Source organism: Limulus polyphemus, unplaced genomic scaffold (genome assembly GCF_000517525.1).
Source record: "Limulus polyphemus unplaced genomic scaffold, Limulus_polyphemus-2.1.2 Scaffold299, whole genome shotgun sequence".
NCBI classification, from domain to species: domain Eukaryota; kingdom Metazoa; phylum Arthropoda; class Merostomata; order Xiphosura; family Limulidae; genus Limulus; species Limulus polyphemus.
The window spans coordinates 476,150-487,724 of NW_013665909.1; the positions used below are offsets into that span (position 1 = coordinate 476,150).

Here is an 11,575-nt window from a genome sequence, read left to right on the forward strand (position 1 = left end):
GTTCAAATTTGTGTGGTATGTGTAAGACCTGTGGCATAATTCAGATGTCTCGGAAAGTAATTAATTAACTTCTGTAGTTATCTTTTTTTTTAATTTGAGAATTGATCGTACATGATACTTTAAGTAAAAAGAAAAAAAATTTACCCTTAGTCTAGATTTATTAATAGTTTGCACCACCTAGTTTTTTAATGCAGCATTATTGGTAAAACAAGATGTTGTTGCAGTTTGTTTTATTCTTTCAGCTTTCATGTGATAAAGTTCTAGTGCTGAAATTAAATGTGGTATCAAATTTTCTTTTCCCCAGAAGTCTGGAACTGATTCTTTTATTTTATTAATGTTCTTTTTGGTTTATCTTTCCTTGCAGGAAAACATAACAGAAAAAAATTAATTTGTGATCTCAGTTCTTTCAGTTTATGACTATTTCATTCGACCTAAAATGTTACCTTCTCAGCTTGATTTTACTGTTGTTATACCTTAAAAACATTGTTATAATCGCTCACAAATATTTAGTTTAAAACATTCCATGTTATGTTTTATATTTAAATTGATAATATATTGATCATACTGTATAAGAAACATTCAGCAAGCTTTCCAAAACGTGCAAGTCCAATATCAATTGCATACAAATAAAACCAAATTATAAATTAAAATTTGGGAATACAAAAATATCTTCAAAATTTGGGTTAACACAATCTGTTAAATAAAACTAGAACTAAAAGACGAAAATTAAGAATAAATATAGGCGCATAAGTCTGTAATGTTCCATAACTGAAACTAACTTTCATCATCTGCACCCATATAGTTGTTTATATTGAAATGGGGGGGGGGGGGCAGCGAAGTGGAAATGAGTTATTACAAACATTCTATTTATTTGTTGAGTTTCGATCAAAGTCGTCCCTAATTTTGAAGTGATATACTAGAGAGAAAGCAGTTAGACAACACCATCCACTGCTAACTTTGGGCTACTCTTACTAGACAGAAAAGTGGGATTTGGCCGTTACTCTTATGACGCACTCACGGCCTCAAAGTACGAAGCGTATTTTTTTCTTTTTTATGCGATAATGAGACACGGACCAATGAAATAAATAAATAAATAAAAACACGTTATCAATTTTGAACTTAATAGTGTAGATAATTTATCTCACGAATAAATCACTACTTATTTCTTATATTCATCTTATAAGCATATTATCATTGTTAACCTCGAAATTATAAAAAGTTATAATGAAGAAAATATTATTGATAAAATATCTGAATATACAGTGATAGGCAATTAATTTTAGTTTGCAAATTAATTTACAATTAAACTTAGTGTTATCTACCTAGATTTGTTTCTGAATTAGGAGTAATATATTATTTTAAAAATTTAGTCATAGCTTGATATTATAACACGTTTTCTAGGTTTTTTCTAGAGTGGAAATACTTTATTTAAGATAAAATTAAGCAAATGATAAAAAGGCTGGTTTATGGAGTTATCCGTTTTATTTGTCTTTTTATCATTTAATAACGAAAATTAAGCTAATTTGAAAAATATTTTTATAACATGAATGGATAAACCATATATAGTTTTTTTTATATTTGCAAAAGCATCATATGCTCAAAACTGAATTCATAAGTTAAATACTGAAGCGTTTTTAAATATTATACTTAGCTGTTGGAGTTTCAAAACAACCCGATTGAAACCAAAAACCGGGTAGTCGTTCAGTAACAACTGTTGAAAACCAGTCAGTTATTGTGCTAAATTAAATTGTGAAACCGTATTTATACCCAGTTAAATCCAGGTGTATTATTAGTTGAGTAAAATCTGCTGGAAACCAGTCGGATATTCTGTTAAATTAAGTTGTGAATCTCACAGAAGTTGTTGTTCAAAGTTACACAGTGAGCTAGCTATCTGTACTCTGCCCACGGGTAATCGACCCCCGGATTTTAGTCTTCTAAGTCCTTAAACTTATCGCTGTACTACCTGGGAACATGTGAAGCTATGACATTTTATCACCTTATCAGTTTTGACATTTAAATTGTAAGTTAAAATAAAATCTTTTTGCACCACCTAGAAACTTTAAATGATGCAATGTTTATACCCAAATGCTCATACGAAAATTAAATTGAACAATCAACTTTTTTAGTCTATTTTGCTGACATATCAGCTGAATTTCGTTACTTTAAAAATCTTGATAATATTTTATTGATTTCTGCATTTATATGAGTGTTATTAAATTTTAAACGTGTTTACCGTTGACTCATCAGTAAGCTTTGAGGGCTTATAATGCTAAACTACGGTGTTAGATTCTCGAGAGATGAACAGAGCTGGGATAACCCATTGTGCAGTTTTACGTTTAAAACAAGAGAGCTAGCTTTTAGACATAATGTTTACAAACATGCTATTAGCATTCATATAGGTGTAAAAAAAAATCCCAATGATATTATCTAATACTTCTATTTCTATTGTTGATATAAATATTTATGATAAACGTTGAGGATTTTCGTTCCAAATCCAGTGGAACAGCGGTATGTCTGCGAACATATAACGCTAGAAACCTGGTGTCGATATCCGTGGTGGGCAGCGCACAGAGAGCCCATTGTGTAGCTTTGTGTTTAATTCCAACCAACTATCATTTTTATAAGGAAAGTTATGATTTCTCGGAAACTTAAATATTGCAAAAATTTACATGAAAGTGAAATATTATCTTTCTAGAGTAAATCTTAGATCATTCAGTTATAACAATTAAGCACAATGTTCTTCGACAACTTAATCAGCTATTAGTTTTCAAATACTTAATAGTAAAATATTTTTACTAAAAGTAAAAAGAAAGAAAGTAAACGATATTAGAGAGGTTTCGTATAAAATTGTCAAAAATTGTTACAATAAAATTGTTTTATATCGATTACTTTTTTACACCATTTCTTCTCTTGCTCCCATCACGTGCCAAGGTGGGGTTATGTGACTAGCACATGGGTGAATACTTAAGATTATTAATAGAACTGAGCGTCCACTCTAGCGGCATTTCAGTCAGGAACAATAATAACAGATGCATTATTACATTGCTGGAATTTGTAAAGTAAATTGTAATTCTAATTTTTGTAATGGTAGTATTTATTGACCTAGATCTTGTGTTTCGTTACTCATACAGGTATCTAATTATTATGGAGACTGGAATAACAACTTTAAGAGGTAAGTATTACTTGTTATAGTATTCAGGTATAGTGATGTCCCGAGGCAAGCTATAAATTCCGCAGATAACAGGTGGCTCGAAAAGAAAGATTTTGAATAAAATAAATCCAACTCAAAGGAGTGAAATAAACAGATTGGTAACAGTATCTTTAACATGAAACAACAAAGGGATAACAATTATTGTTACAACACAAAATGTATTAATGTTTCGGTTGAAAACTTATTATATTTAAATACCAGGACCTGGTCAGCTTCTAAGTTCATGTTTGTTAGCTGTTGGAATAAAAGATAATATTCATTTGTACTGTACAAGAACTGAAAGAACTGTATAATGCTGGAAGTAAGTCATAAGACATCATCTGTGATAAGACCTCACAATCTTGAGTTGACCATGTCAGAGGTTGTACTCATTTTGCTTTCAAGGGAAGGTATTTCTCAGACTATACTGACCAGTGCAGACCAGAGAATAATCCCAGTTTTGGCCATGGCTTATTGGGAATTTCTATTGTCACATTATTACCCACAGTGGTTTGTTTAAAGTTCATAGTAACAGGTTCTACTCATTTTTCTCTCTCTTTCCTTGTTGTTCTGTTTCATTGGGAGGAACTGCATTCCCACAACTGCTTGCAGAAACTGAAAGGTGATTTTAGATGTAGAGGGTTATTATCTACAGGAAGGTCATGAACTTACTTGGCGAGAATAAATTGAAAAGTTGAAGTGACGAATTGAAGAGACAAAACTAGGTGGGCAACAGAAAACACAAAAATTCATTACATGTCAAAGATGAAGTTAACATGTATACATGTATGACAACAGTAACTAGACAATAAATTAAATGTTTCATAAAATTAAACTGAAGTAGAATGGATTTTAAAGAAAATAAAAGTCAATCTGAATATACAGAAACTGGTTCGCTTGCTGTTAGGCAAGAGAACACTGAAATCGGAACAAGAAGTAAGCCTAAAAATGAGCACATAATTCTCATGCAAAGCTAAAGATTTATAAATTGACCAATCAGCTCATTAGAACTAGCAATCTCAATATCTCTTCACCGGAAAAGAGCCAGCGTGAGAGGTAAACATCAAAGGCTGAACAACGAGGATGCCCAGCTGAGGAAACAATGCATTTTAGTCTTTTTAAACAACCATATAAGAAAAGTATATTCCATTAGCCATAGTCATTACCAATACGAGGCTAAATTTTAGATTCACTCTAAGCAGGTAGCTTGCTCTGATCGGAAGTTAGTGTTAACCACACCATACAATCGAATTAGCACTTGACTATTAATTGCCATGAACCTATAGCCTTAATAACTTTTTGTTAAGTGTAAATAATAGATGTTATGACTTGAACAGAAACTAAAACATTTAAAAAAATTACATGCGTATATAAATATGACAAGATGGCGAAGTTACACAAATACAATTACGACAGCTTCATCACTCATACCTGCTCCTGATTTTTATGTGTTAGTTCTTGTTTTATTTCGTAAGTAAGACGTGTAAATAGAGGTAAAATCTAGACAGTATAACTCCTGAAATTGTGTGAGACTCAATTATAAATGTACGTCTACTAAGATTAACTTTACTATTCCTACATTGTAGTTTGTACCCTAATTTTATTTGTTATATATTTTGTGTGCGACATTTTTGTTTTGTTTTTGGCTCGGTTGTCTAAAAAAAACTATCAAGGGTAAAGAGACGCTGTTGATTTACGCGCTCTTTTCTTCATATGTTAGAACGAACATAAATGTTAGTATATATATATATATAATAGGAAAACATGAGCAATTTAATCAACGTAACGAAAGCTAATAAACAACACTTAAAAACCTGGATGATCACAGTTAAATCCGGCCGTTCTTACTTCCGCAGAGCGAGTCATCTGTGTGTAATGTCGAACTGTTTTTGAGTAGTAACACTATTTCTCTTGTAAGTGGATTATCTGTGAATGTTCGTGATAAAATTATGTGACAGCTCTTAGACAGTCTGCATGATTTCTTCAAACATTAGCAGCGCGGAACAGCTAATCCTTCATTAAGTTAACTTCTGTTCTTCTCTCTTTTTTTTTTCATGTACCAGAGTTACTATATCAGATATTTGCAAGACACTTATGATAAAAAATTCTTTATCTGTTTCTAAAGTTTCCTACAAAGCTACTCTAGAGTTATCTGTGCATAACCGTCCCTAAGTTTGACATAATAAACAACAATGAAAACAGCTTGTTAGCAACACCCACCGCCAATTCTTGAATTACTGGCCGAATGGTAAGATTTGACTGTTACTCTTACCGCACCTGTGACCCTGAAGTGCAGAGCGAATATTTTGTGGCAATAGGACGGGGACTATGAATACTCGGATTCACACTCTGGGCACATTTACAATGAGATTATCCTCGGCCTTTTATCCGAAAATATATTGAGGCATTTTATAAATCAGTAAAAGAAGACAACATAATCTATATTAAGTGGCTTAAGTTTCAGTTATAGATCTCAGATTAGACTAAATACAAGTTGACTAAATACCATCAAAATTTAAATGATTTGTTTTATAACGATTGATTTTATATCGTATGTCAGTTTGACATTTCTAATTTATTCAAGATTTTAGATTTTACCAATTTTCAACCATGCGATTCTTTATGCAGGAAACAAAATTATAATTTTGACCTGCCATATTTATCGGCTTAAATATTACCAATAAGTTGGATAAACAATTATTCAATTTCATTTCAGCACCTTTTTTATTAATTGAAGTTTTTCGATACTCGATTGTTAGAACACTGGACTGCTAGTGGTAATCAGTCAAAGACGTCATTAAAAGCTACGACTTCGAGAAGAAGATAATATATCCAAATACATGATGTACAAGAGTTGTAAACATTTAAATATTATTCTTGCATATGCAACAAAATGTGTGTCTCTATGTCAAATGATTTTCCCATTATATTTTTTCAAAATTCTTTGACATACTATACTGCACTTAATGTAAAATCTGCCTAAAAATGCTCGAGAAATACTGCATTTCAAATTTGTTGCTGCCCCCCTCCCAGAGGCACAGCGGAAAGTCTGAAGGTTTATAACGCTAAAAACTGAGTTTCGATACCCGTAGTGGGCACAGCACAGATAGTCCATTGTGTAGATTTGTACATTACAGCGAAAAACAAATAAATCTGTTGCTATCTGGTACTTTAGGCCTCTTGACAGAACTTCATTAAGATTATGTGATTATTTTTATAACTTTATATTTAAGTTGCACGTGTAATTTTTAGGCCATGATCTTTTTAATGCTTCATTTATAGTTCAACCATTTTTCTTGGCTTATTGATTTATGTTTAAAATTTTAAGCTGTTTAAAAACTGACTTACTAATACAAATTTAAAATAATATTTCATAGATGGTACACGAACGTTTATCGCGTGAGTTTCCAGTACTATTACGTCTTATGCTGATAAAGCTAAATCAATCTCACGTTTTCAATATGTTGTATTTTACACTAGAAAATTTGTTACAGTTGTGTTACAACTGAAATAATTTTATTTTAGTGCATATACATACACTTATATATATATGATGATAAGAACTTGAAATTTTCCATTTCATTTGATTTTTATTTATGAAACTGAACTTAAAATTGCGAAAACAATAATTTATTTTTTAGTTTTAGTGTTAGAGCGCTGAAAAAAGCGATATATATATATATATAATATATTGTGTGTAGGATTTATGTGTATGCGTGTGTGTGTGCAGATATCTTGATTCGTTTGGTCATGAATATTTTACGAATTTCCATAGCAACAGATAATCTATCCTTTGGTGGGTGAGCGATAGGCTTAAGAACTAGCAACACTAAAATCCAGGGTTCGATTCCCTTCGATGTATAGATCACGGATAGCTTATTGTTTAGCTTTGCGTAAAACAACAACCAAACAACCAGATAATCTTGAAATAGGATGCAAAATGTATTTAGGGTGATAAAATGTAAAGCAAATAGTATCCCGAAGGTACGCCTGTCTTTATTATTTTGTTTTGTTTGTTTGTCGCTAAGCGCAAAGCTACACAATGGACAATCTGTACTGTCTATTATGGGTATCGAAACGCGGTTTCTAGCGTTATGAGCCATCTGACGTACCACTGAGCCACTATTGCGCTTTCTTTAACATCACCCAGTTATTGTTAAGGTAATACAAGCGTGTTCTGGCATCTTTTAGATTGCTAATAATAATAACTATCAGAGACCCACAAAACATTTGCGGTCAAATTAGTATCTCTATTACAACAGTACTTCTTTAAATATAGGATTTTTAGAATAATACAAAAGAAATCTAATCGCAAACACTGAAATCTGTAAGTCCACTTGCCTTAGGCCTAACATTAGTTAAGCCTTTATTAAGTACGGCCTATATTCGATAAAGAGATAAAATTAACATTGTAACTTGTGTATGCATTTTGCTTTAGTTTACTTAGAGCTAAACTTTACCGTACTTAATACTATCAATTAATATACTTATAATGTTATTCTACGACATAGCGTTAGACCTTTCTTAAAATCTTTGATAAGCTTTTAATGTGATGTTTTACAAAATATCTACTAAAGTATATTTACATCCGTTGAAATGAAGTGCGTGCGCATGCGAATTTAGAGAGTAAGGTGCACGCACATTTTCAGGACAGACAAAAAAACTGAGCATTATTATATTATATCCCCTCTTTCTATTATGTATGAATTTCGACTACAAGGTTTCTTGCTTTTATAACAGAGCATTACAGTGGTTCACATATTTTACAAAATAATGTTTAAAGTTATATCTAAATAATTAATTATAAAATGCTCCATTTTAACAGCAGTATATACCAGGGAGGGTGATAATGGTGAAGCCACGTGCTTAACCAGTTTATATTTACAATAACTGCAGACTACCGCAAGCTCATATTTTAGTGAGTTTCTTTACACGAGAAGACCTTATTTCAAAATATTATAGCTTCAATAACACGCCGCCGTTCATCGGCAGGACGCACTCGTGCACTGTGTGAACAGGCACAGAGACCTAGTTTCTACCTCAGTTTTTGACGAGCCTACTCATGTGCTTATTTATATTAGCATCCTGTAATCTGTATAAGGAGTTCAAACTAAAGTACTTTCGTGTCGTAGTTGCGTAATATTCGTTATAGTGAAGCCCCATCTGTTTTTTATTTATTGTATTTTGTGTTTGACGTTTCAAATAAGTTATTAAGGTAACGTCATCTATTGTGACAAGTTAAAACATTATTCGTTTTACTGGTACCATATAGAAACTATGGTGATGAGAGGTTGTTATTTGAGTATTTTCATCTTGTGTGTAGTGTTACGTTGAAAGGCGTCAGATAGCTTTGAGGACCTACCCAAAAAGGTTATTATGTTTCTTATCTTTTAATAGGTTTTAAGTTTAAAAACAAAATCAAAAGCATATGATAAATACACTAAAATAAATTATGTCGGCTTAGAGGCAACTGTGTATTTTTTCTTACACAGACATTACTTTAATAATTTACAATATATAAAACTATCAAAGGCTAAAATAAAAATAATAATAAGTTTTAAGGACACTTAAGAAACGAGTAAAAGAGAATTATTTGATGGGTTTTTATCTGTATATTTGTAAAAACGATAGTGCAACTAAAAGCAGTAAAACCGAGTTCGGAATGAATAGTATTAGTGGTTGTAAGTAAAGCTCTATTTGTTCAATATTATATTACGATAATTATTGTGCTTACCAAATGATGATTACAACATAACCAATAAGATTCTCGTAGGAAGTAAATGATTGGGTATTTTGAGTTAAGAATCATAATGCTTACTGGTGTATGGCAGTAACATAGAGCTGGCCAACTTGCTATAAGACGAAAAAACACTGAGATTGGAACAAGAAATAAGCCAAAAGACAAGCATATAATTCATAATCAAAGCTAAAGGCTTATAAATTGACCAATCAGCTCATCAGAATTGGCAGTCCCAATATCTCTTCACCGGAAAAGAACCAGCATGTGATGTAAACGTCAAAGGCTGAACAACGAGGGTACTCAACTGATGAAATTAATGCATTTTAATCTTTATAAGTAACCAAGTAAAAATATATATTTAATTAGCTATAGTCAATATCGATACCGATAAAGTCAGAATCTCTCATGATTCGGAACATTACTTTGTTTGGAAGTTAATTTCAGAGATACAAGGAAGAAATATTAACTTTACGTGTTAAAGTTTAAAATCGTAATATGTTACTATATCCACTATGAATGAAACACGAGCTTACAGCAAAACTGGCATAATCAATATTCTATTTCATAATGAACAGTTGTCCATTGTCATTGTCAAAGAAACGTAGTTTATACATTCCTAACTTATTTCACTATATTTTACATCTCGTATTATATTTCCATCATCATATATCTCATTACCTTCCCTATTTCACACCTCCCTTGTTTTTTATAGACAGCAACTCCTCAGATCTATACGACTTCCACCGTTTCCATTTATTTCTGTCATTCTCTTTCATTACAGTATTTCAAAACATAGAACAAAAATATGTTTCAGATAGAAAGAGAAAGGCGTTTGCATGGGGCTTCTGGAGTTATATAAAAATTATAATTTATATGATGTAAGGGTAGTTAGGCCTGTTTATTACACACAATAACACTGCATTTACAAACAGTAGCCCGGATGTAACAGATACGGTTCGGGTATTACACAGAAAAACTCTGCTCTATTTCTGCCCCGTTTTTTTCTTCTTTTTTTTTCTCCCCTTAATTTTGCTGTGGTTCTGAGTTTTAACAATTGAAATTTCACTTTTTTTTGTCTTATTTTCTTCATCTTACATTGAATGGAGAATGGAACTTTTTCATATATTTTTATAGTTTGAACTACTAATGGTACACTCACCATTTCAATGTCCTATTGTGAACTGATTCTTTATTTCTCTTTTCCTTTTTTTTTCTCCGCATGAATTTGCCTCATTAAAGATTTTTAATTTTTGATTAGAAGTTCAACATTTTTATCACTAGGTTACCTGTTGAACAGTCAGTTTTGATAAGTTCACTATTGTTGGTGGTTTTTTTTTGGTGCACGTGTTAAATAACTTACGACGAATATTAAATAATTGTTATTTTTTATATCTTACACATGTAAACGTACTCCTCAAACTCACAGTGGCTTAATTGTTTAACAGTAACGTTATACGACCTCGCTTTCAGGAACCAGATATACACGTTGGTTGTTTCCCTCAGCTTATTGAGATCAGTGTGTTCGTCACGTGCGTTTTAGAATGAATACATCATATGTAATTGGAGTGGATTTGGGAGCTCTCGCACTAACCCCATATGTTGACATTAACCTGGATAATTATAGATACATAGTTAGATAAGTAACTCCATTTTTATTTCCGCATGGGTGGATAACTTTCTATTGGTCAGAAGAGTTTTAAACGTTAAGCAACCTGGTCTGGTCTTCGTCAGACATAATATTTTATTTTCGTTTTGTCTGTTTGAGTTTCTGAAATAGCAGGCACCGTCGAAAATCTCTTGAGTTTTATTAAACATCCAGTCTTAGCTTTCCTTGTGTTTTGAGAGTTATATCCTGTACACTTGTAGAAATTTGTTTCGAGTGAGGTTATTTTGATATATGGTATCCACAGACCCTCTACAGGATAACAGTGAAGATAAGCTACTAAACGAATCGTGGATTTTGAATACGCGTTTAATACAAATCGAACAATAAATTCAGAAAATAGTTGGATTACTAACTGGTTTTCCAGCTATCTTTCTAATTCAGTCCTTATTGGTGAGGTTCTACTTTCTGGGATATTGGATATTTGTGGCGTATCTACTTTTGTTACCCTGTATAAAGGTAAGCTGCTAAACGGACCGTGGGTTTTGAATAATAGTTCAAGACAAATCTAAACAGTAAGGTAAATAATTCATGAAAAGATACCTAGTACTTAAAAACTTTTAAAAGGAGGTGAAACTTATCTTTTGCTTGGATCTTGTGATTGAACTTAGTTTGCCTTTATTTGGTAAGTAAATGTGTTTTAAAGTGTTACGTATTATAACTTCAAATAGCCTGAAATTGAGTTAATTGATAAATTTCAATTTAGTAGTTAAATTATATTTTGGATTTAGTATTTAAATATATGCCGATATACAGTCAGTTCGTGATATTTGCCAACAAGATTGATACACACAGTTTTCTTTTATAACACCAATACGTTTTAATATACACACAACAATACAATTTACAATAACAATTATAACAAACAATGATTTATAAACAAGAGTTTTACAAACTTACAAGCAATATAAAGTCTTCCTTTTAGTCTGGAACGTCTTCAATATATTATTGAGGGTTCACGATGAGCGAGTTGATTACGAGT

The 11,575-nt window shown here is 31.8% G+C and overlaps 1 protein-coding gene across 3 annotated transcripts in view; it reads left to right on the forward strand.

Moving 5' to 3' along the window:
- The first annotated feature begins 10,729 nt into the window (after positions 1-10,729).
- LOC106457171 overlaps positions 10,730-11,575 on the forward strand; it is a 51,191-nt gene continuing 50,345 nt past the window's right edge. For 2 of the 3 annotated variants that reach the window (XM_022383000.1, XM_022383001.1), the window contains exon 1: positions 10,738-11,052. The gene's annotated coding sequence lies outside the window, so the exon portion shown is untranslated. Of the gene's footprint in view, positions 11,053-11,575 lie in introns of all 3 variants that reach the window. The other variant, XM_022383002.1, reaches the window with a different exon arrangement.